Here is a 26,452-nt window from a genome sequence, read left to right as displayed (position 1 = left end):
TGGCTTTGGGGCAATCTGGCTTGCCCCACTGCATCTCCCATTCTCCGTCTGTAGAACGGCAGGGATGCCAACTGGCCCAGAGATAGAGCAAGGGTTGGTGAGCTCATAGCTGGAAAGGATGATGCATCCGAGAACAAAGCAATATTATGAGGTGAAATTCCGATTTTATGGTCCATCAATACCAAGGCTCCTACTGTTTCTGGCTTTTCTGCTTTTGTGACTTTGGCACATTACTTCCACGGAAGAGGTCTGAATAATTAGCATGACTTGCCTTCTGATGCACAGACTCCCATATGTAGAAAGGATTTGGCACAAGTAAGAACAGCCGGTTGTAGCTGGCTGCTAATCAAACACTTGCCAGCAGGTGAGCATGAAGAGCACCTGGTTGGGAGAAATGCTTCTGATGCAGGAGAGCAGTTTTCAAAGTGTCACTCAAAGCTAGATTCAATTAAACTACAAGTTTGAAAAGAAGTCACGTTACAAAATGAGAAATGGATCTTTATGCTAGAAGATACAGAAATGGCAGATTACAGCAACCCCCCAAAAAGAAAAACCAGAGGCAGACACACAAAGACACTTAGGAATTGCTTCTTTCCTCTACAGGGTATATAATCAGATTCTTTGAGCGTGAACTGGGAAGGCCACTCTCGAAGAAAACTCCCCTTTATATTTGCTTATAATCATCTAGCAGCCGACAAACATTTAGCAGAGTACACAAAAGAGCGGACAAAATCCAAAACAAATACTATTCTCAAAACCAGAATGGAAAAATGGCAAAGTCAACGTATGGTTCGTCAAGTATGGATAACCATAATTGCTCTCGTATTGTAATATTCAAACATAAGAACGAACAAGCAGATTCTATTTCTCTTAAAAAGGAAAGAAAGATGGGCGCCTGGGTGGCTCAGATGGTTAAGCGTCTGCCTTCGGCTCAGGTCATGATCTCAGGGTCCTGGGATCGAGTCCCGCATCAGGTTCCCTGCTCAGTGCAGAGCCTGCTTCTCCCTCTCCCTCTGCTTGTGCTCTTCTGTCTATCTCTCTGTCAAATAAATAAATAAAATCTTTAAAAAATAAAAATAAAAATAAAAATTAAAAAAAAGGAAAGAAAGAAAGACAGAAACTTGCCAGAAAGAAAATTCTCTTACAGAAAGGACCGGCTAACCTAAAATCAGCCCAATGAAGGATGCATTCCACATCCATCTTGCTCTTGCGTGCCAATCGAGCACTTTCAATTTACCTAATGGAGGAAGTAAGAGTAGCAAATGCTGTTTCCCTGCCTTCACATTTGCCACTTCTCCCCAGAAGCCCTCCTGCAGGAATACTGGCCAATGGGAAACATGGGCCAACGCTGCCCTCACTTACGGATTTTGCTGTCTTCTCGAGTTTTGGGTCCCGAGCCCGGGGAACATCAGAGCCAGGCAGCCGCCCTTGCTTAGCACCATATCCGAAACAGGCCAGCAACAGGATTGGTATGGGAGAGGAGGGTAGCCCAGAGGGAAGAGGAAGAGGCTCTTACTCACCATCTACTCAGAGCTGGCACCAGTTATAAAAACAACAGAACTCCCCCATGCAGGAGCACCTCCCAGCCACCTTGCCTCATCGCCAATTTGCAGTAATAGGCTCTGCTGTGTGCATGAAAAGGAAGAGAGCTGGCACTGGCCACGGGGGAATGGCCAACAGGCAGAAAACAAACAAGAGAACCCAAACAGTCTTCAGAGAAACATTCATTTCAAGGGGGGCTTTGTGATACCAGGGGCGCTTCCACCCAATGCCTGTCCAAGAGTAGGGACTTTGGAGTTAGACATGGAGTTATTAGGTACACGGTAAATGACTACCAGCTTCTGTTTGGGGTTGTTTGGACTGTCTCCCTATAACTAGAACCAGACCTCCTTAGGGCTGCCAGCCAAAGGTGTTAGCAGTTCTTTGAGACCCAAGGTAAGGCGGTTTCTGAGACTCCTCGGAGATGGGGCTTCTGGTTGCTTCAAGAGTACTGTGTGTGGAATGATGATCCTTCCTCCCAAGGTTTCTACAGAGCAAGAGCATGTAGACGCATGGGCATTCTGGGTTGGTCTTTGTCATTCGTGACCTCGTGCCTCTCCCTCCAGAAGAGGTTAGGTCACTTTGAGGACTGGCGAAAGCTTTCTAATCTTCAGAAGTAAGGAACACATCATCTCTTTTGATCTGATTCCTGGAGGACTCTTTCCTAAGATCATACTGCAGGGGAAGCACACATTAGAAGGGATCATTTCATTTATGTCTTTCTAAATTTGCTTTCAAAAAAAAAAAAAAAAAAAAAAAAGCTATGTAGCCTTATTCCTGAAGGTAATTTGAAAGACTCAGAAGAAAATGAGAAGGATGGTCTTCATGGATGACTAATGCCATTTAAAGTGTTGAACCCACTTGGCCTCATCCCGTTGCATCCTAGACAATTAACCTTTAACTAGGTCCTTTGAAAGAAGATTTTGATTAAAAGTATTTTTAATTTATTTAATTTAACACTAATAATCAGAGTAATAAAGCAACCCATGCACTGAAAATAACTAACCAACCAACAATCTAACATTCTCTTTTTTGGAGTAAATATAAATATGTAATATCAGACAATTGATTTCTGAAGTTTCTATACAATCAGTGCTATTAAAAAAAAATTAGGATGGTCAAGAGTAGAGATTCAAGACTCCTGTTGACTCACCCAACAGGTTTGGCAAAAGGTTTTTTTTTGACCTCCTCCAAAAGACAGCCTCTTAGGTGTCCAGCTCCCTGTCACTCCACCCACTCTCCCATCCCTGTGCGGATTGGGTGCTATTGCCAGTTCCCCTGGGCTATCCAGATGCCACTCATTGCAGAGATCCAGGGTCATTAAATCCTGCCAGACCTGACCTGGAGGCCTGGGAGGGGAAAGGCATTATAGAAGAGGCGTGATCCCAGAACCTTGCATCCTCCCTTTCAAGGCCCAACACACACAGACTTCATGAGGTTCTAGTCCCGCTTTGACTCATGATCCCTAAGCCTAGAGATCAGGGCGTTTCCCCAAGGTGAGCAATTGAAAGAGTTTTGTCTCACTTCTGACGAGGACATTCCCACAGCTTCTGGAGTTTGGATTCATCCTTTGAACCTCGAGATTTGTCATCTAGGGTAGAGTTTTCCACTTTCATATTTTGTTTCTCCCTAGCAAGATTCTCATTGCCCAGAGGAGCCTGTGACTCTGAGGTTCGCTTCAGCTTCAAAAGCCCCTAAGCCTGTCTTCTCAAAATGATACCACTACTTGGAGAAGTCACACGGAGAAACATGGGGTTTCACACAAGAAAAAGAGAAAAGGAGCCTGAGTTGTTTGGAGTAGTCTCTCTTTTTTGAGGCCTTTCCTTCTCTAAACATAATGGTTCTTCTGTTGTCCTCATTTTTTGCTACCAAGTTTCTATTCCTGATTATATGACCAGGGTGAGGCCCAGCTCTCAATCCTTAGGTTTTCATTAGACCTAGAAAAACAATGTGAAATGGAGAGGGTCTCCCTATTACATCCACGAGTGTATTGGTTCAACCCTCCAGGCCCATCTTTCCATGACAGCGTATGCCCATTCAGAAAAGCACTGTAAAATTTCCTTTTGAACACTCCTGGTTACTTAAATAAATGTGCATATTGCAGAGAGAACTCTCTTTCCTCCCATCCAGGAGTGAATTCAAAGACTGTAGTTCTTCAGAAATTATAGGCAAATGGGATTGCTAGGCACATTAGGAAAAGTGACTTTAATTTAGTAGTCATTTCAGGGATGAAATAAAAGCCTGCTTCTGGGTCTCTATACTTTATGTGAAAGTATCCACACAGAATGTCCGTTAAATAATTACCAACTTGTTTCCCCCTGGGTTCCTAATAGTTGGAGTATTTGTTGAATGGGTAGAGATGTGTGCTTGTTTCTGCACCATTAAATCTGCCAAATGATTTTAAAATAGCTGGATGTTCCTTCAAATATTTATCCCATGGCACTTAAAGCAATGAAGAACAGCTTGAAATTTCTGAATTTCTACAGGAAAAAAAAAAACAAAAAAACAAGCTTCTAATAAAATAAAGGATGCATCAATCATACATTCTGCCTGTTTATGAAATATACTCAGGGCAAGAAGAATTCCGTGAAGTTTGAAGATTTGGATTTATCAGCATGAGAACTGGGGAGTCCCAACTCTTAGTTGTAGACAGACATAAGCAAGAGAATCAGTTGGGACACCAGAAGGATAACTTCCACGGAAGGTGCCAGGGTCAATGCCCACAGGTTCTACACAGGATAATGATGGGGATCTCTGATGCTGAAATCCAGGATTGGCATGACAACACTAACCAAAAGCCAGAAGCTTTCCTGGGGTTCTGCTTTGCATTTTTGCCAACCCTGAAGATCCAGAGGACCTCATATCTTGAGTTGCTCTGGTGGCAGAAGAACCACAGAGTTTCTTCGAACACCTAAGCTTACAGTGCTCCAAGGATTCATATGAATATGGAGGAGAAGGATTCTTTTTTTTAAGATTTTATTTATTTATTTGACAGAGAGAGAGAGAGTGAGAGCAGGAACACAAGCAGGGGGAGTGGGAGAGGGAGAAGCAGGCTTCCCGCTGAGCAGGGAGCCCGATGCGGGACTCGATCCCAGGACCCTGGGATCATGACCTGAGCTGAAGGCAGACGCTTAATGACTGAGCCACCCAGGCGTCCCTGGAGGGGAAGGATTTTTGAGGGATTCCCAGTTGGAACTCTGATGAAAGTCTCAGAGTAGGTCCCTTAGAAAGATGTTCCATTTCTCCGGAGGTCTTTTTGATCTGGTCTAGACAGGATAGAAGACTTTTGGAAGAATCATGGTAACTTTAGTTCCATATTTCTAAAATTCCAGCACCTGAATTGTAGGTCTGACTGTCCCTGCATCAAACTGTAGAAATGAATGTTTTCATCAAGGGATTAGAATTCACTGTTTCCTTTGTGACCGGCTCATGACAGATTCCAACATGAGGAGGAAAGCAGAAATTCCCTTAACAGAAGAGATCATATTTTCTCCCACTAGCAGGAAGACTTGTGATTTCAGAAGTATGGTTGATCAGGGAGTGAGCTTGGAGCCAGCAGAAGGTGGGGCCACTAGGCAATGGCCATATTGATGAGAAGACAGTCAGAGGTATGGTGGACAAGATGATCCATTGAGGACTCTTTTCTACCTTTAGCTGGACCACTTTGAAGACATTTAATGCGTGGCCTTCTGGGCCCAGGTAATCTTCCAGGTAATCTTGAAGACAGAAATTATCAAGATTAAGTTATTGGCTCAGTAAGGTCAGGGGTTTTTATCTCCTTGCTGTATCCTCAACATTTAGAATAGTGCCTGGCACAATTTAGTGCTCAGTCAATACTTGTGGAGTACATGTAAAGATGCTATTGGCTAGAGTTAATGGAGAGTCAAGCCTGTTCTCAGGAAAGCATGTGGAATTGTCACAAAAAGAGTCTTAAAGGAAACATGCCCTATCAATTTTACTTTTGTTTTAGCACGTGTATGTGGACATAATTCAATACATCTCTATCAAAGCCACATAAACATTATTTCCTGCTTATATAATGAGAGCTTTTTTTTTTTTAGATTTTATTTATTTATTTGACAGACAGAGAGAGAGTGAGCATAAGCAGGGGGAGCTGCAGGCAGAGGGAGAAGGAGAGGCAGACTCCCCACAGAGCAGGGAGTCCCATGTGGGGCTCTATCCCAGGACCCTGGGATCATGACCTGAGCGGAAGGCAGCTGCTTAACTGACTGAGCCACCCAGGTGGCCCCCCACCCTTTTTAAAAAAGATTTTATTTATTTATTTGAAAGAGAGAGAGAGATAATAGTTATTTAAAAAAAAAAAACTTGGAAAATAACAAAGTCAGCCTTTGAAGAACAAATTAACACTCTCGCATATGAAATATTCTTGGAGATTGTCTTTAATCAGTTTGGAACTTGAGGATGCTTTCTCTTTTTGCAACACTGCAGATGAAGAGCTTAGAGTTTGATAAATTATAAACCTAATGAGGCTTTTAACTCCTTTAGCCAGTTATTAGCTGTCAGGAAATGATCGTTGTTACTTAATTATAAGATGAAACTAAACACTGAGAAATGTTGAAAGCGATCTGGTTGGTCAGTATTCCAAGGACTAATTCCACAGGCATGCCCTCTGCATACCAATTAAAGCTGCCTCACCCGTAATAAAATGTGCCTGCCGTTGGCTGTGTCCTATGTTGTCATTTTCAGATTAAAACAACAAAACAATTCCAGTCTAGGGCATTTCCTGGGCACCAATGAGTGCTAGGCTTTTCTAATTTAGAGGATAAAGTCTCCTCCTATGGGCTGATGACTTCCCGGAAATGCCCTTGTTTTCACTTTGACCACACCCAAAATAAGAGTCAGTCTTAGAGACAATAAAAACAAACAATCAGTCAATCATCTGTTACACTAGCTGTCAGGTAGAAAAACACCCAAAAACTTTCAAAAGAAAAATGTGTATGCATGACGTTCTATTTTGATTTGGGGAGGCAATTCATTAGCAAGGTGAAAATGAGTTTTGGAGGGAGAATGTTGAGTAATGCACAGGACTAGCATTCTTTAAGTGTAGGCTCTATTGGTATGCAGCTTTTTTTTTTTTTTTTTAACACCACTGAGAAGAGGTTTCCAGAATAAAATCTTCATTTCTAGCTCAATGCACTATAATAACATATATGCAATTTTGTAGCTACACTGGTTTTATCAAATGTCATCTGCTTTTCCTTTCTTGAGTCTCCTATCCATGTGCCTTGAGAGAAAGGATGTTGGTTAAGCAGCAGGGGCCGGGGGCTCCCAGACTGCCCGGGCGCCAAGCCCAAACCACCAGGTAAGCATGGTTTTGGGTATTTGGGTGAGAAGGAAAGGAAAAAGATAAAAATAAACAATTTTGCTGAAATACAAGCATTTTCCAACTTAAGTACAAGCTGTGTTGCAAGATTTCAAGGATAAATTAATTACCTGGATTTTAGCGGAGGCCATGTGATCTTGTTGGAAGGAGATTAAAGAGCCCCCACCATCTGAAGTAAGGATTAAATGAGCGAATCACCACTAAACAGCACACCAAGTGCTCCATAAATGTTGGGTTTTATTGTCCTTGCCTTTTGTGCTACTTGGCTATTGCAGCAGAAAACAGCCCCAAGAAACTAGCATCAAAGAATGATGAGGAGCTGTATGTATAAACATTGGGGGACTCCTGAAAACACAAATGTGAATAAATTGTCTGCACTTGTCTGCACGGCCTCATCTCCCATTCTCTCCTCTCTTCATCCCCTGCAGTCCAGCCTACCCTGGGGTCGTTCCTTTGCACTTGCTCCTGTCAAGGTCACCGCACTCTTTTGCCCAGGTCAGGGGTTTGTGATCACGTCCTGGGATCCCTCACAGGCACAGCCGCATTCATTTCAGGTGACTAGTCCCTCCTTAAGAAACACTTTCCTTTCTGGACTTGCACAACCCCACGCTCTCCCTCAACTCCCTGAAGTTGCTTTTCAGTTAGTTGCTTCTGCTGGGTCAGACTCCTCTCAAGGCTGATGTGCCCCAGGGTTTGGTCTTCACATCTTTTCCCTCCTCTCTGGAAATACTCGCAAGTGAGTGAATCAGGTCCTGTGACCTTCAATACTATTTACATGTTGACGACTCTCAACTTTTTCTGTTGAGCTCTGATCAGCCCCTTGGATACAAACTCTTGTATATAGCTACCTCCCCAGATAGCTGACTGGCTTATCAGACAAAAGAACTCTCACTTCAGCTATTCTCGAGCTCCCTCCTTCCCCCACCCCTGCCCTCCAAACTTGCTGTTCTCCTGTTTTCCCCATCTTACCCAATGGCCCCATCAGCAGCCCAACTCTACAGCCCCAAACCCAACAGGCACCTTCATTATTCTTTCCCTTCACGTCTTATTCAATCATCAGCAGGTCGGTTGACACTATCTCAGAAATCTGTCTCAAACCCTATCACTCAGCCATCTCACTGCTACCGCCCTGGCATGACCAACCATCATCTCCTCCGATGAGTATAAGTAAGAGCTTCCTGACTGGTCTCCCTGCTCCTACTCTTGCCCTATTCTTCAAAAAGGGATCTCAGCATTATTTCAAAGGAAGAAATGGATACTATTGTTCCTTTGCTTAAAATCCTCCAATGGCTTCCTGCTCCACTTAGGCTACAATTCAGTTCCTCACTATGGCCTATGAGGCCCTACATGACATGAGCCCAGACTGTTCTGTTCACTCCGCTTTGACCCTACTGGCTCCCGTTCACTACTTTCAATAGCCCAAGACTGCTCCCACCTCAAGACCCTTGCTCTTGAATTCTCCCTCTGCCTGGAATGCTTCACACCTCCACGCAGCAGCTTCCTTCTTATTATTTAGATTTTAGTCCAAAAGTCACCTGATCTTTTCTGACCCACATACCTAAGGTAGCCCACCCAATCTCTATCTCTTCACCTTGTGCTGTTTCCTTCATAGCACGTACTACTATTTGGAATTACCTTCTTCATTTATTTATTTACTTATTGATTGTCTATGTATCCCCATGAGAATGTAAGTTCTGTAAAAACAGATACCTTACCTATCTTGACCACTGCATTTCTCATGCCTGCCATATAGTAGTGGGTCTTCCATAAATATCTATTGAATGAATGAATGATCTCTAAGTATAATATCTCTAAGTATAATGATCTCTAAGTATAATATAGTTTGCAAACTATATATAACCCATTGGAACTCAATAGCTAATCCAAATAATTCACCAATAGCTAAGAAAGGGCTAGAATCAGAGACAAATTGAAGTGGAGTATATGCCTGGCTGCAAACTACAGTAAAATAAAAATTAGGTTCAATTGGATGTCCGTTTAGCTCTTTCCAGACGTCTCCAAATCATCACCAAGAATCATCAAAAGTGGACGGTGGAGTTACCCACATTCTCTTTCTTCTCTTGCCTCCTCTAGTCTCCAAGTCTCAGAGGAACAGAATAATTTCTTGTGACTGATTGGATAAAAGAAATTATTCTTTCTTCACCCAGCTTCCTGTAATTCAAAAATCATGCCAAGATTTATTCAAAATCTGGCCTGAGCAACTCTGAAGGCGCTTTCGAGCTCTCGCTGTATGAGCGGGCCAGCTGGAGTCCGCTCTGTGGCTTTCTCTACTATGGGAGGCTGGTGCTCCCAAAGTTCGTGCAGAAGAGAGCTCAGCCGTGTAGAGTTTTGCTCTGAAGGAAACAGTTGGTGCCAGAAATGACCATCTTTTTTTGTTCCATTTAATAAAGTTCTAAGTGCTCTACGTGGCTTTAAGAAGAGTCCCAAGCAAGAAGGCAGTTTTACTCCCGGCTCTGCTGTTACCATCCACTATAATTTTGGTGAAATCACTTAACTTCTCTGAGCCTCCCTTTTTTATCAGTAAGATGAGAAACTTTTAGTAGATGACCTCTAGCTCTAAACGTGCAGCTGTGGAAATGTTTTGTATCCAGTAAATACCGAATGATTAAACTAATTGGTGTAGCGGGTTATGACTGATGCCGTCCTGCTAGCCTCAAAAAACAATAGAAGGCGGGGTCAACTTGGCTTGAGGACTAGAACACATCCTATGCAGCTTCTAGAAATGGAACTTCCAGGGATCAGTGACTTTCCATGGTTTTAGGTACCATATATGTGCCAAAGACTCCAAATTTACATCTCTGGCCCCATCCTCAATCCTAAATACCAGATGTCTCACTGGAATTCCTTTTGCCTTGCCTGCCTGCTCCAACCTTTTCATAGTCAAAACAATTCTATTTTTTTTTTTTAAGATTTTATATATTTATTTGACACAGAGAGAAAGCACAAGCAGGGGGAGTGGCAGGCAGAGGGAGAGGGAGAAGCAGGCTCCCCGCTGAGCAAGGAGCCCGATGCGGGGCTCGATCCCAGGACCCTGGGATCATGACCTGAGCCGAAGGCACACGCTTAACCGACTGAGCCACCCAGGCGCCCCCAAAACAATTCTTTTAAAACACTAGTCACTCATGTCTGCTCAAAACCCTGCAATGTTTCCTCATTTCACTCAGAGTGAGAGCTAATTAGAGTCGTTACGATGATCTGAAAGTCCTCAGCTGGTCTACTTTTGCCCCACTCACCCATCCCTTCTTGACCTGATCTGCTGCTGCTCTCCCCCTCTCACTGCGCCAGCCATAGTGACCTCCTTGCTAGTCTCAAACACACCTGCGCCTGCCTTAGGGCCTTTGCACAGAAAATGTCCTTTGCTCAGTGTACCCATGGCTACCTGTCTCATGTCTTTCAAATGTCACTTTTGCAATGAGGCCTACCCTGGTCTCCCTATTTAAAATGACAACCTGTAGAACCCTCAGTTTGTTTCTCAGAGTCCATAGTCTCTCATGGTTCTAGAGGGGAGGGGGGTGGGAGGATGGGTTAGCCTGGTGATGGGTATTAAAGAGGGCACATTCTGCATGGAGCACTGGGTGTTATGCACAAACAATGAATCATGGAACACTACATCAAAAACTAATGATGTAATGTATGGGGATTAACATAACATAATAAAATAAAATAAATAAAAATAAAATGACAACCTGTCCCCCTTCTCTCTACCCCAGAATTCCTGATTCCCTACTCCATTTCTCTCCATGCACTAATCTAATATTCTTTATCATGTAGTTATGTATTATGTTGAATGTTTATTGTCTATACCCCTGCCCTGAATATAATCGCAATGAGGCAGGGATTTGGGCATATTTTGTGTTCAGTACAAATAGCCATTCAGTATTTGTTGAGTAAAGTGAAGAATGAGTATCACTATTGGTGAGGAGTATCCCAATATCTGAGCCCCGACTACACCCAGTTCCTAGAAAAGCTTGTCTAAGGTTCATGGAGTATTGTCCAAATTCCCTCTTGGGTGCTCCCATCCTATCAAGAATCTCTCATGAGATCCAATGTGCTCACTGAACCATAATGACACATAAAGAAGATTCTTGCTTTCTTTGATTTTAAGACTATTCTCTCCACTGAAGAATGGATTTCAGAAATAGGGAAAAACCCAGTGGTCCACAATCAACTAATATGCTCAAAGTGAAAGGAGTGGCCAAATATCATTCTAATATAAGATCTAGGTTCCCTTCCTTGACTACTTTCCTAACATCGACTTGAACTGTATAATATTTTTATATCTCACCTAAAATTTTTTTCAGGTCTTTTCTACATTTCTTTGGGGGAAATCATACCTGTATTTTCAATACTTTTCATACAGACTTGTTAGTCTGCCCAAATATCATAAAGTGAGATTTCTAATTCCAACAGCCCTGTCTGGTAATCCAACATAGAGAAAGAAAGTAGAATCATCTAAAAGGAAACTTTCATCAAAGGGGAGGGTGTTAGTGTGAAATTATAGTAATTCACTTGGTTCTAATATTCACCAATTAATAACCAATTTCTGAATTACCTTTGTCAGTGAAAAGCAATATTAAGACTTTTGCAAAACAGAGTAATATAGTATGTGCTTAAACCCATGATAATCATAGGCTTTGTGGATACTCTTAGGAAGATTGCTGATTTTCTTGGCAGTTGACTTTCAGGGAACTTAAAACAGGCAATCTCCCTAAATCCTTGTCACCTCCATCATCGTGTACAGAATACAAACAACAGAGAACACTACACTGGATAGAATCTCTACCAAGTGGACATTTCACTGGCATAACTGTAAGTCAGACCTAAAACTTAGGTTTCTTAAAACTTTAGGACTAATTCAGCCATAAGTCCCTAAAGAAATGTCTGTTGGGTTGTATCTTATTCGGAGAAATAAAACCACAGTTTTGGAGGGTCTGACTCAGTCCCCAGGTTTGAGACTGTTTCTTAAGCTTTAAATGAACCCTAGGATCTTACCCTATAGGCTGCACTCCAGAGGCTCCTGGATTTACCTAATCCTGGGACTGGTCAGGGTGTTGGGAGAAAGTCCGAGGAAAATATTAAGAGAAAAAGCCCGTACTAACTTCCCTAAACGTGAAATGTGGTGTGATCCTAACAAATAACATAACATGGATGAACATAGCGAGGACCTGTCTATAGAATTCTGGGAAACACAATCCTAGACTCCTCAGTGTGGCAATTACTAATCATTTGAGCTTTTTGGGCAGACTCCCAACAGTTTGAATCAAAATCCCAAAGTTCTCCAAACACTGTCTATGGTCACAAATTCAAGGACAATGAGAGAATGCTCCTGCTGGTGACCCATCAGCCCTGTGTCTTTACAAAAATAGTATTCACCAATGATGTGCACCAACATTCAACCTAAGAAAACAAGAGTCAATAGTGCCTTTATCATGAAGAAAAATATATAATAAAGAACATGGACTTTGGGGCAGACCAAGCAAATTTCAAATTCCAGATCTGCCACATTCATACTAAGTGATCTTGTCAAGATGTTTCACCTCTGAGCCTCAATTCCTTCATCTGTAAAGAGAGACAAGAGCACCTACTTATCAGTGGGTGATCAGAGATGATACAGATAAAATGCCTGGCATTGACCACACAGTGGTAGTGACTTTGGGTAATTCTACACACGCTAAACTAAGATAATGTTTCTTAATTCCAGCAATTTCTTAAGTACAAACCTCGTTATCAGACATTTTTATTACTCAGACAACTTGGAGATGGTCAGCAGTATTTGAGATAGACAGTAGGAATATATATTTAAAAATGAAGAGTTTAAGGAAGAACAGTTTTTTTTTTTTAAAGATTTTATTTATTTATTTGATATAGAGAGAGACAGGGAGAGAGGGAACACAAGCAGGGGGAGCAGCAGAGGGAGAGGGAGAAGCGGGTTTCCCACAGAGCAGGGAGCCCGATGCGGGGCTCGATGCGGGGCTCGATGCGGGGCTCGATGCGGGGCTCGATCCCAGGACCCTGGGACCATGACCTGAGCCGAAGGCAGACGCTTAATGACTGAGCCACCCAGGCGCCCCAGGAAGAACAGTTTTAAGTCATCTTTTTAGGGGAAGTGCAGTGAGCGGCCCTGGTGGAGCCCCACCTCTCTTATTTAAATACCAAAAATTCATGTGCAGGCAACTAGAGTCCTTTTAATGTAGCAGGCAATCCTCTCCCAATTCACTCAAGATAAAGGGCCAATTTAAAAATCATCTCAGTCCAGAGATGGAGACTCTCACAGTTGTTTATACCACTAGAAGCACTATTCACTCGAGGGAATGATTTCTCTTTCTTTTGATTTCTAGCCATGCAAATTACAAGAGTCAGGGCCAGCCCGACAAAAAGGCCCTATGCACTTCCTAGTCACAGCCCTTTTGTGCTTCAGTCTGAAATCTGTATGATGCCGTTCCTACCCTCAAACCAGAAGGAGCGGACACCTGCAGACTTAAGCACGCCAGGTACATTCTGCTCGTCTACTCCTTTCTCCAGGAATAAACCAAAAGATCAAGGGATTTTTCTACACATAAAACAAGCTGAGTGACATCCAGACTCAGTGGAGACATCAACAAAAATCCACTGAACATGTCCGATATACCAGGCACCGTGCTGAACTCTAGGGCTACAATGGTGAACAAAAGGAACACAGTCTTGCTCACAAGTTGCTTGGAGTGTAAAGGGGAAGACAAATACGTTTACAATAGGATGTGGTTGGCTATAGGGGTAAACAAAGACATGAAATTATGAGAATACTCACCAGACTCCTAAAGGTAGAAATTATAAATCATATGCTAGGATTCTTTTTAATTCAGAAAAGTATTAAAATCTATTACGGACTACCTCAAAAAGTTTTGCAAATACAACAGGTCAGATCTGGCTTCAATTCAGTCTTTCCAGTGTTCAATATTATTATTAAATCCAAAAAGGAACTGTGGATGCTCCGGAATTGGCAACAGGTACACTTACCCCATATTAGTTCAGAGGTGCTTTGAACACACTGACCGATTTCAAACATCTCATTCTAATTTCTGTCTGGCTTCTTCAAGCATGGCCTAACTTTTAGAACACCCCAAGAACCTCGCTTTATAAACACATGACAGAGGAGGAGCGCTCAGCACCCGGTTTTGCCGGGAAGCGGGAATTCGCATGCCCCATACCCACTCTCAGAAACCAGCACAACACAGCAGGACTCGAGGCCTTCTGAAATTACTCAGGCTGGACCAAATGTTGCTCATGCTTCATCTCCTGGGAAACTCAGAAACTTCCCAAGAATGAAATTCCAGCGGCCAAGCCGGCAGCTGAGTGAACCCCAGAGCTGTAATATACTGTCTTTTGCAGACAACAGCGCTTCAGTGTCAAAGCCGCGAGACCAAGAACAGGCACAAAACCCCCATCAGCAAGCACAAAACAGTGATCCCAGATAGGTGGCCCGGACCCGAGTAGGACAGAAGGGCAACATGCTGCAATGTCTGAATGCAGAGCATGCCTGCCATCGCTTTTCACTCTGGCATTTTAATGAGAAATAAAGGGGGAAATGTGAAGGCTTTATGATCATTTTATTTATGTACTAAAAATAACTTTTAGAATGTCCATTTCTTTCCAAAGTAAATGGATTTTTCCACAAAATACTTGGTGAGAAACATTGCGATAAACTAAATTTAAAATGCATGTACGTAAATTGCAAATATTAACATGCTGGGGATTAGAAGCAAAACAAAACAAAATAAACGTTTCAGAATTGAACTTAAGCTCTAGGCAGAAAATGCAGAATCCTCAGTTAGGGTCCATCTGAGTGCACAGGGAAATTATTTTCTCCTTCCCCACCCCACCCCCACCCCCCAAGGTCTCTTATTTCAAATTCCAAGAGTGTTCTTTTAGTCCCACATTCAGCTCACACTGCTGAATAACACTTTGGTGTTTCACACAAATCTGGAGCTAAACAGGAAAGAGGCAGAAAAAGATGTTGAAGTGTTACAATCTTCAAAGAAACAGTTTTGTCAATTACATGAAAAAGGGAATTTGAGAAATATTCAACTGAATAATAATTTTTAAAAATTCTTCTCCTTATTATTATCACCTTTCTTACAATTAGTATTTATGTCAAATGGATGAGGAAAATATAAAATGTTCTTACTAACTCCTTGAAAGGTCCAGGCCATCATTTGGGCCACGTAGTAAATGAAGGGTTCTGAGTGAGAGCCCAGTGCTTTCCCTGGGCCCTCTGGCAATTAGCTTTCTAGCTAGGAGTCAAGTTTTATAAACTGCTAAGTGACCAGGCAGACAGACTGGCTCTGCAAGGTAATGTTTTCAATTTGACTCATGCTTATGGTCTTTGACCTTAACAGTCATTTGTGGCCCAAGTGCCATTAGACATTCTGAAAAAGGTCGTGTACTGAGTGATAAGCTTGGATGGTCAGACTTAAGGTGACTTCTTGCCTTGCTGTCCACAGGCTTGGGAGAGCAGGAGATATATGTTTTAGAGGGGAAGGGGGGAAGGAAGGAAGAGAGGCAAGAAGAAAAGAAGGAAGGAAGGAAGGAGGCAGGAAGAAAGGAAGAAAGGAAGGAAAAAGGAAGAGGAAAGGAAAGAAAAAAAATCAAAATGCATTTCCTGAAGACAAAATATCCCCAGCTTAAAAGAAGAGTCATAAAAGAAGTCAAAAGCATAAAATATATCTTTTAAGGAGCTCCTTTTCCTAAAATAAACAAATATATCACTAGAAGAGTAAACAGAGGTGAGCTGTAAATCAAAATCTTCTGCCTAATGCATTCCTAGGGTTTCTTCCTGAGAGCAAATGCCAGAGAGAAATGGACCTTCAGGAACCCAGACAACTCAGAGGTCAGAAGAAAGCTGACTCAAGTCATTTTCATTAGAGAGATAAGATCACCTGGCCCTCTTCAGTAGCTCTAATAGCTAATGTCCCTCCATCTAATTCTCCAAACTATAAACTGAGAAGAAACAAAACAAAACAAAACAAAAACCCTTTGCTTTTAGCCATCGCCACCCACAATTTAAGCAAAGACAGCCTGGGGAACAATAAAAATATTCATGACCATCAGTAAGATTTACCATCGCATCCATTATTCTTTGCCCACAGACTTAGCTCCCCATGGCCTCCTTGCCTCAACCAAGGGAAAAATATGCCTTTCAGATCCCAGTTTTTGTTCCTTCTCAAACCAAACTCCATGGAATATAATCTCTATTTGCTTAAAGAGGGTTCTGGAAAGCCAAAGAAGCTTTATCTGCCTGTGGGAAATAGAATTCGCTGAAACCCGAATGGAAACTTTGGTAGGAATACTCTGGGGAATAGTTAAATATTTACAACATAAGAACCAGTTCATTTGAAAACAAATGTACAAGTGCCTGGCTTCGTTCCCTGTCTCAGGAATCAAGAATGTTCCCTTGCTGAGAGCTGCCATTTTATTGACATTCAAGGAAGAAGTGACTCCAGGAAGAGGGCGGGAGTGAGCACAGAAAACTACAGTTCTGCAAACCTGTATTGTACTAGATGAGTTCATCTGCTGTAGCTAGTCTCTAAGTGAAAAATTCGCAAAGAAGAAATGTCTAGGGGGAAAAAAGCACAATGTTAGCCTTAAGCACAGGAGGGCTCCTATGAAACCTCATTAGTCGGCTTACCAAATTGCCCAAAACTAAACAAGACAAAGAATGGAAGAAAATCCAAATTACATCAGAACTAAAAAAACCAAAAAACCAAAAAAACTGGACCTCTATCTTTTATGCAACTGGGATCAGCATCTCATCTAAGGAGAAAGAAAGGATGGGGAAGAGAAAACAAAGCTCTGCTCAAACCACTGTGTAAATAAATAACCTCCAAGAGTCAATGTCCCAAGTTTGCTTTGGTACAAACCTGGTGGCTTGGGGATTCGGAAAGCATATAAACTAATTCTTATTAGAAATCCTTCTTCATACTGTTTGTGTTTTGTCTTCTTCAGTGTAAGTCAGCTCAACTTCTCCAGGGCGACTGTTCGGGAGCATCAGTAACGTCCTCAGATAGCTTTACCTGTAACGGGCAGATCAGCCAAGCCTGCCCGGGCGCTTGTCACTTCCCCGTGCCAGGGTTGGCCAAGTGGGAGGCTCTCAGCAGTGCTGAGACTCTGCCCTTGATTGATAGAGTCTTTTTTGTTTTTTAAAAAATATTTGGCAATAAGAGGCTCTTGGAGATGGACAGAGAAAAACAAAGGAGAAAAACCACAAAAATCCCATTGAAGTCAGGCTCATTTTCCAAACTTTTTTCAATCACAGGGGGCTGCTTTCCATGTTTTTGCATTCCCTCTTAAGGACTGAATGCTGAGGATTCTCATTTGGGTGATCCAAGACCCTCCAGATCACCTCATGGTGCATGTAAAGGGCTGCTCTCTGGAGTTTGAACCCAAGCTATGGGGCCAGAGGGCCGACCCAGGGACAGCACCCCTTCAGTCTTCTGGGATCGAAGTGACTGTCGAATGATTTTATTTTATTTTATTTTTTAAAGATTTTATTTATTTGACAGAGAGAAGCACAGTGAGAGAGGGAACACAAGCAGGGGGAGTGGGAGAGGGAGAAGCAGGCTTCCCGGTGAGCAGGGAGCCCGATGTGGGGCTCGATCCCAGGACCCCAGGATCATGACCTGAGCTGAAGGCAGACGCTTAACGACTGAGCCACCCAGGCACCTCCTGTCGAATGATTTTAAAGATTTATTTATTTATTTATTTATTTATTTATTTATTTATTTATTTATTTGAGAGAGAGAGAATGAGAGACAGAGAGCATGAGAGGGAGGAGGGTCAGAGGGAGAAGCAGACTCCCTGCCGAGCAGGGAGCCCGATGCGGGACTCGATCCAGGGACTCCAGGATCATGACCTGAGCCGAAGGCAGTCGCTTAACCAACTGAGCCACCCAGGCGCCCCGAATGATTTTAAAGATTCATTAAAGAGTGGGGAGATGCCTACAGGTTACTACGAAAGACAGTGGTGGGGTCCCTCAGCCTGGCGACACTGCTCCCCCATCCTGCCACTGTTCCAACAGCTGGACATCTCCAAAACGTCCCTGCCCTTTCAGCCTCTGTCCCCTTTTCCACTGACATTTATTAACTCCCGCAGTTAGGCTCCGGTTGTCCAAACTGCTCCCCCTCAATTGCCAAATCTGGCAGGCTCTTCTCAGTGTCCACTCCACCCCTCTTCAGTGTGGGCATTGCTAACCACTCCCTCCCCTTAAAATTTTTCCCCTTGGCTTCCAGAACAGTGTGTCCTTATTATTCTTCCTTATGTCCCTTTTGCTCTATTTTTTTCTTGCTCCAAGTACCAACTACAAGGCTCTTCCCTCTTTGCTGCTTCTGCTCTCTTCCTCAGATTTTGCATCTTTTTTTTTTTAAGACTTTATTTATTTATTTGAGAGAGAGAGAGCAAGAGAGGGCACAAGCCCAGAAGGGGTGGGGAGAGAGAGAGGGAGAAGCGGGCTTCCCGCTGAACAGGGAGCCTGATGATTCAGGGCTCGATCCCAGGACCCCGGGATCATGACCTGAGCCCAAGGCAGACGCTCAACAGACTGAGTCACCCAGGCGCCGGGGATCTCATCTTTAATGGTCACCTCGATGTAATTCTCAAATTGTAGCATTGCTTCAGATGCTTTCTCCAGCTTTGTTGTTCATTTCCAATGGCCTGTTGGACACCTTCATGAGCAGAGCCAAAGACCAGTCCAAGATCAAAAGCATCATCTTTTCCCAATCAAGAAAGACCCAGATCACCCTCCCAAACGGCCTGTTTCTACAAATGACCTCACAATTCCACAAGTCAATGGGTCTCAAACATCCTTCCCTAACAATGAGCAGCCAAACCCTATTCCTTCTTCCAGCCTGCTGGGCCCTCCTGATCATCTGGGCTGCTCACTTCTATATCGCCTCCCTAATTCAGGTCTTCGTTACCTTCCCCCGAAGGGCTCCCTGTTTTTCTCTTACTGCAAAACCACCAGCTCACCCTCTCACTGCTATTCTGCAACAGTCTGAACCTCCTAGTGTCCACTGCACTTCTTTCTATTTCCTTCGGGGCTGTCACCACTTGCTCTCATATTTCTACACAAATAAATGAACAAGAGAGCACGGGATTATTTGGTATTTGGAAATTTTAAAAATAAGTGAATACTTATAAGTTTACAAATTTCACTAAGATGTCAGGGCGGGATCAATGGCTTCATTAAACCTCTTTCAGGGCAAGCTGCCTGTCCCACAACTGGATTGGTCCCTACAGAGAATGCATCCCAGGTCTCAGCACCACGACACAGGGAGTCACCAAGTGATCACAGGGCTCAGCCTCAACTCATCTGAGTATATCATCCTTCCTTCAAACACAGTGTAGGTCAGAAGGTCAAATGAAGCGTCCTCAGCATTCTATTGAGGAAAAGGTAGATTATATTCTTCAAAAATGACTGATTTCATTGAAGGCAAAGGAAGGTTGTGCACATGTTCCCGCTTAAAAGAGGCTAAAAAGCTGTGATGACTCCAATACCTGGCCCAGGACTGGACCCTGTACGGGGAGGAAAACATATGCTAAAAAGGACATTATTGTGTCAGTGAATAAAACTGACAGTAGAGGGACGCCTGGGTGGCTCAGTCAGTTAAGTGTCTGCCTTTGGCTCAGGTCATGATCCCAGGATCCTGGGATCGAGTCCCGCATCAGGCTCCCTCCTCAGCAGGCAGCCTGCTTCTCCCTCTCCCACTCCCCCTGCTTGTGCTCTGTCTCTGACAAATAAATAAATAAAATCTTAAAATAAAAACTGACAGTAGATTAAAGTATTGTATCCATGTTCAACTACCAGGGTTGATGACTGAATATCCCTATTCCTAGGAAATACACATGGAAGTATTGAGAAGAAAGAGTCATGCTATGACTTACCTTTAAGTGGTTCAAAAAATATAGAGAGAAAGCACATATGATAAAGCAAAGAAGGTAAAGGATAAGTTATATGTGAATCCAGGTAAAGGATATAGGAGTGTCCTGGGTGCTGTCCTTATCCTTGCAACTTTTCTGTAATTTTGAAATTATTTTCAAATAAAAAATTAAGAGACTTAAACACACAAAATTAAGTCCTCATATCTGTATTATTGGTACACCTGCAGACTACCCCTGCAGGTTGCAGAAGATCAAAAAGTATTTAAAGAATGAATGTCCATTGCATAAACCTTTAGTTTCATAACTGCTTATGTAACATTTGTGTTCATGACATTCAACTTCTTGTGCATTCCAATATCTTGTTCTTAAATTCAGCACAGATTATGTTAATATGAAAATAAATTTGAGGATTCTATAATATAATAAATATGTGTACAAGTATGTATACTATATGTAAAATACACTATATGTATTCAAACATATATGTGTTCATTAGTTTCAAATTATCATTCTAACAGTTCATATTTTAATGCTAAAAAAATGAGCTTTCTACAGGACTATCCAGGTATCTTAAATTTAGGTTTCATATTTTAGTTAAGATTCTATGTGTTAATTCTTGGTCAAAAAAAAATAAAGTAAGTGTGGGCCAACTTCTGTAACTCATAATATACCATCAGGCTGAAACTACATCTTAGAGAATTAAATTCCTTGATGATTAACAAGCAAAATACCCTTAAATGGCTAAATTACATTTCTGTAATGCAATGAAATAATCACACATACTAGTGCAGGTCTATAAGGCTGAAGTCTAAAAAATATCCCACTGTGGTCAAAGGTAAATTCCTGTTAACAAAAGCTTCCTTTAATTCCTTCACCAAATGTATCATCATTCTGACAAAGAGTCTCTATAACATTGGGCAGGAAAACACTCAGTTAAAATATATACCATTCAAACACCAACATGGGCTATTGTTTGAACTAAATAAATTATTTAGGAAAAAAGTAGAATTTAGTCCATCAGACCAGCTCTGCAAACACAGCGTATCATTCTGCTGCATAACGACGGCACTGTTAACCTCCTTCTGTGTGCCATGCTCAGCTCCAAATATTTTATTTGCCCTCAGTCTTCATACTCTCCCCACAAATTCTATGAGGCAGGTACTGTCATTAACTTCATTTCACAGACGAGAAACTGAGGCACTGAAAAGTCAAGTGATTTGCTTGTGGTCTAGTCTACGAACTAGGACTTGAACACAGGGAGTCTGGCTCTGGGGTCTGTGCTCTTACCCACCAGTTGTATTTATTTGGATAAAATGCAAACCACTCTGATTCAGTTCTCAAGTGTGAAGTAAGTTGATTTTTATTTTTTTAAGTAAGGTCCACTCCCAGTATGGAGCCCACCACAGGGCTCGAGCTCACAACCCTGAGATCAAGACAAGCTGAGATCAAGAGTTGGATGCCTAACCAACTGAGCCACCCAGGCACCCCTAAGTTGGTTTTTAAATACACATTCACTTAACTTTGACTTCTGAGACTTCTTCCTATTTCATATTGCTTATCTAACCTGTTTAACTTCACTATCAGCTGTATGTTAATTTCTGCATTAGAGAAACCCAAATGGTAGACAAAGAAGCTGGATTATTGTTTTTAAAACAGGATTTATGACCCAGGAATCAGGAAATACAGGAGGGTTGATCCTTTCAGAATTCTAAACCAGATTATCAGAATCATAGTATCTCCAGGTTAGCTAAGAATGGGCCCTTCATCTTACCTAGGCCCCACAGGACACCTGAATGTCTTTTAGAATATCCAACACCGGGCCACTGTTCAATCCCGACCCAAGGCCTCTTCTATATTCAAACATCTCTAATTGCTAGAATATTCTTCCTAATATCAAACCTGACTTCTGCCTTCCTTTAGCTTCAGCCCATTGGTCCTAATTCTGCCCTCTGGAGCCTAGTCCTTCTTTCACATCTTTGACATATTCAAAGGAAGACACAACCCATCTGAGTCTTCTTTACCCTAAAATCAACACGCCCCAATCTGATGACCATGAAGCTGGAGATTTAGATCAGTGTGAAGGGCCACGAAGTGAAGGCTTTCTCTTCCTCCCTTGATGTACCACTCACATTGTATACACGGATTTGAAACTGAGGGACCAGACTGTTTTTGACCCTATCACCCAATCAAAACTCCAAATGCCACCTAACAACACCTCCACATTCAACTGGGACAAGAATTATCAGAAGGAGAAGCATTTTCCATTTTCCGGGACTTGGGCCTTGGCACCTTCCCTAGGCTAAATGTTATGCACACCACGGGCCCCTTTCCTGTCACTCCCTCTCACGGCTCCATCCACAAGTTCGTGTTTAGTCACCTCTAAAATTCGTAGCTGTAAAACAGCCGAAAAGCAGCAGGATGATGATTTACTTTCAACTTCAAACAGGATTTGTAAACACCGTGATAAATGAGGAGAGGCACAAGAGCTGCATTCCTCCCACAGGTCCTCTTAAATGAAAACATATGCATCTTAGCATCAGTTGGCATAAATCAGTTGTTTCCAGTCAGGACGGAACGTCCCCGGCATTCCCGTCAGGCACCTTAGCCGTCTGACCCCCTGAAGAGCGTGTGTCAGTCGAAATTACAGGTAACTAATCAATCACTGTGTCCCACAAGACGAAAGAGCACTGATTTCAAATCCATGAACTATGCTTTTGGTGGAATGCGGGACTTGTCGTGTGGAGAAGTAATGGGACTTTTTCAAGAAAGACACACAAATTTTTAAGTTTTTAACACCAGAAGTTTAGACATGTTTTCAAACGTGCTAGACCTTTTGTTGGCTCTGTGTTCCTGCTCTTTTCTTGCTTATTTTGTGGATTCATTCCCCACACTCATATTCTCAGCTAGCTTCCTCCTTTGCACCCTGATAAGGTCAAGTGATCTCAGAGGACAACCAGGCATTTCTCTGGGGATGATGCAGAGCTTAACTCAATCTTTTCTGGAGAAGGAGGGGATTGGCAAAGACCAGCTTCAGAAAACCATCTGGATCCACTCATAGTCCCACTCTGTAATGCCCTTACTCAGAAATCAACCCACCCATGAGCTTCCCAAACCCAGGACGAGCATCTGCAAGCAGAAATTGGCTCCCAGGCTTGCTTCAGTTAGGCTGTACTGTGTTAGTCCACACAGTGCTTTCAGTTGGAACATTTTTAATCATTTGGGATCATTCACATAAAAATCCAGATTTCTGGCAACCCTGGGACTGCATTCCTTCATAACAATCTATTGGAGCTGAGCATCTGCTGCCCCCTTATAAGGGGCATTAGCCTTCCAGTTTGCCCCGGTCCTCACCACTCCCCCTTGTATTCTTGGACAAAAGGGCTATTTATTTACATTTTGTACCCTGCCCATTTCATTCGTTTGTATTTCTTGTCTGTAGCCATCTAAGTTTGCCAGTCAGGTAGATATTCTGTAAAAGACTATTAAATCAATTTTCCTATCTGTAAAATACTGGGGTTGGCCTTCCAGCTCCATGATTATATGATTTAGTGGCTTGCTGAGCAAAAGTGATACCGTGCTGTTCTCGGTCCCATTTCCTCAGTAGTGAAGAAGAGGACACAGCACAACCAATGACAGCCGTGACGGAGTGACCAACTTCTCCTCTAACCCTCCTCTCGGTTATGCCCTTGGTGTACTTGAACCTAGGTATGGCCCTCTCTTCCTTGGCATCAACTGGCGTAGCCAAATGGAAGCTGAAGATGAAGTTCAGTTTTGAATGTGTGACTTCCATCGAAGTCCTATCCAATTTTTCTAACTTCCATGCCAACCTGCCCATCTGTAGTATGTTCCCCTGACTACCTGGGGGCTTTTTATCAAAGCAAAGGAAGGAGATAAAACATTTCCCACATAACATTGCTACATAACTCCTTGCAAAATAACAACTCTGCTAAAATACTAATAGTCGATGGTAAATACTCTGTGTGAACTATGCACATACGTTCATAAAATTTGACAGCATAAAATAACACCTTGCCTTGGCAAGGAATATGGTCAGTGATTAGTTAAGGTAGAGAGTTTAGGGCTCATAGATTCAACCTTCTTACAATTGGAGCCATGCAAATAAGGAAAGAGCTGACTTGTCAGGTATAGAGCTCCCTGACCCAGAAAGTATGCAAAGGGAGACTGGATGAGCCTGTGCTAGATATCATGGAGGAATCGCCTGCACTGGACACAGTGGTGGGGTGGGGGCTATGGAAGCATGGGGGGAACATTGGACTACCTCTCCTATAACAGCCCCTCCAACTTCATATGCTAGATTTTCCCTTCTCCTTGGTTTTGTTTTTTTTTCTATAACTTAAAAGTCCAGTGATTTAGTGTTTACAAGTTGCTAGAAGGATGGATACTATGTGGATTAAGCTCTATCTTGGTTATTCAATAATGTTTATTTTAAGAAGAACTTAAATTTATAACTTTGTACTTTACAGAGTATTTGTGACATGTGACTAAATCTTGCCTGAAAAAAATGTCATTATCAAACTAAATTATTTTTCAGTATAGAAAATTTAATAATAATAATAATAGAAAATATGAGGACCACTAAAGTTCTGGCAAAACATTTTTAAGCTTGACTAAAATCTCTTTGGAGGCTACTTAGTATCTCCCAAGTTGTGCCCTGGGATTTATTAGCAATTATACAGGGAAATTAAAATTCACTGGCTAACACACCTTTAGGTTTCCAGTTTGTCTCCACAAAGTTTTAAGTATTCCTACATCATGAGCACTGATTTTTGTTGTTTGGCTCAATAAACTAGTTTCACGCCTAATATTATTGTCAATTAGCCAAAGATTTCACTAGAAATCCTGCCTCAGGAGACCCAAGATGTGCAAGTGGCTGCACATAGATTAAAATTTTGCTATATATGTCTGATAAAATATTCCTGGACATTGCCATATCCGGAAGAAAAGAATACCTCCAAAACAAAACGCAGAATTTCCCCAGAGAGGGTTTAGAGCAAAGGAATAGAAACATGAGGGGTTTATAACAACGGGGAGGGGGAGGAAGGGCAAGGGGTGTGGATCAAAAAGAAATGTATCTGAGCAAGTTTCTCTTTCAAGAATATTCCAAGAAGTAGAGTGTATCTTTTTCAACATGTGACTGACACAGCCTATATTGTACAAACATACTTCCGTGGCAAGGAATCTAGACACTGGACGAAGATGGCTATAATCCCTTCAAGAATCCCCTGGAAACTCCAGAAGTTGGAACCAGCAGAGCGTGCACCCCCAGGGAAGTCTTCCTCCATCAGGCCAAGCTAGAGGCTGGGCATGTTCCCTGTATCTGTTGTAGAGTTCCTGGTATGCCCTGCATACTAAGTAAATATCAGAGACCTTCCCCCACCCAGACCTTCCCCCACCTTAAGAAGCTCCTATCAATGGACAGCAAATACAAAAACAGTAAGGAGGTTGCCCTCAGGTACAACCGGAAGGTTTACTAGGTAAAAACTGGGAGTCTCCGTTCTTTGAGAGTGCCACCATGCCCCTTTAGTACCCAGAATATATTTCCAGGAATAATGTCATATCATCTCGCCATTTCCTTTTTTGCTAAATTGACTCACAAGAGATGCCTCCCTTTCTCCCCTTCACTTCTGCCATCACTCTTAGAAAAAAAAATTCAGCATTCCTGATAAGAAATAACCAAAACAAGATCGTTTGAATTCCACGGAAACCAATTCATCATGTAGTGTTTGTTAAAAAAAAAAAAAAAGAAAAAGAAAAAAAGCCTTCCCACTCTCCAAGTTAAATAATCAGGATGGGAACACAGACTTTGAGAGACACAGATGGAGCATGGGGTCAACCGGAATTTGAGAACTGAGGCCAGAAGTGACAAAAAAAATCCCCTTGAAGATCTGGAGATGGCCAGTGGGAGTGGCTACACATCAGTGTGAATGTACCTAATGCCACTGAATTTTCCACTTAAAAATGGTTAAAATGGTCGATTTTACGTTATGTACGTGTCTTAGTCTGTTTGAACTATTACAAAATACCAGAGGCTGGGTGGTTTAGAAATGAGAGGAAATTTATTTCTCACAGTTCTGGAGCCTGGGAAGTCCAAGTCAAGGCGCCCGCAGATTGTGTCTGGTGAGAGCACACTTTGGGGTTCATAGAGGACGGTCTTTTTGCTGTAACCTCACGCGGCAGAAGGTGCGAGAAAGCTCTCTGGGGTCTCTTTTGTAAGAACAGTAATCCCATTATGAGAGCTCCACCCTTATGACCTAATCACCCCCTAAAAACCCCCACCTCCAAATACCATCACACTGGGGATTGGATTCCAGCATATGAATCTGGGAGGGGAGGGACGCTTGGGCAGACTAGGGCAGCAGACTTTTCTACAGGTTTTTTAAATGGGGGACAAAATCGCCTTACAAGCAGCACTTCAAGGAGGTCCTCCCATTCCCACCCACCTTGGAGGACAAACAGGTTAAGATGGTTAAACCCCTGAATGGTTTCTCATTTAGAGGAGGACTACTGAACTCAGGTGGAAGCAGCTCCTCACACCACTAATCCCCAGAATCCCAGCGCCACCTCAGCTGGGTCTGGAGAGGGCTCCTCCCCTATGCGAGAAGTTGCATGCAGAGA

Source organism: Mirounga angustirostris, unplaced genomic scaffold (genome assembly GCF_029215605.1).
Source record: "Mirounga angustirostris isolate CCGP_5_RB_7025 unplaced genomic scaffold, mMirAng1.0.hap1 SCAF_2, whole genome shotgun sequence".
Classification (NCBI taxonomy): domain Eukaryota; kingdom Metazoa; phylum Chordata; class Mammalia; order Carnivora; family Phocidae; genus Mirounga; species Mirounga angustirostris.
This window is presented reverse-complemented; position numbering follows the sequence as displayed.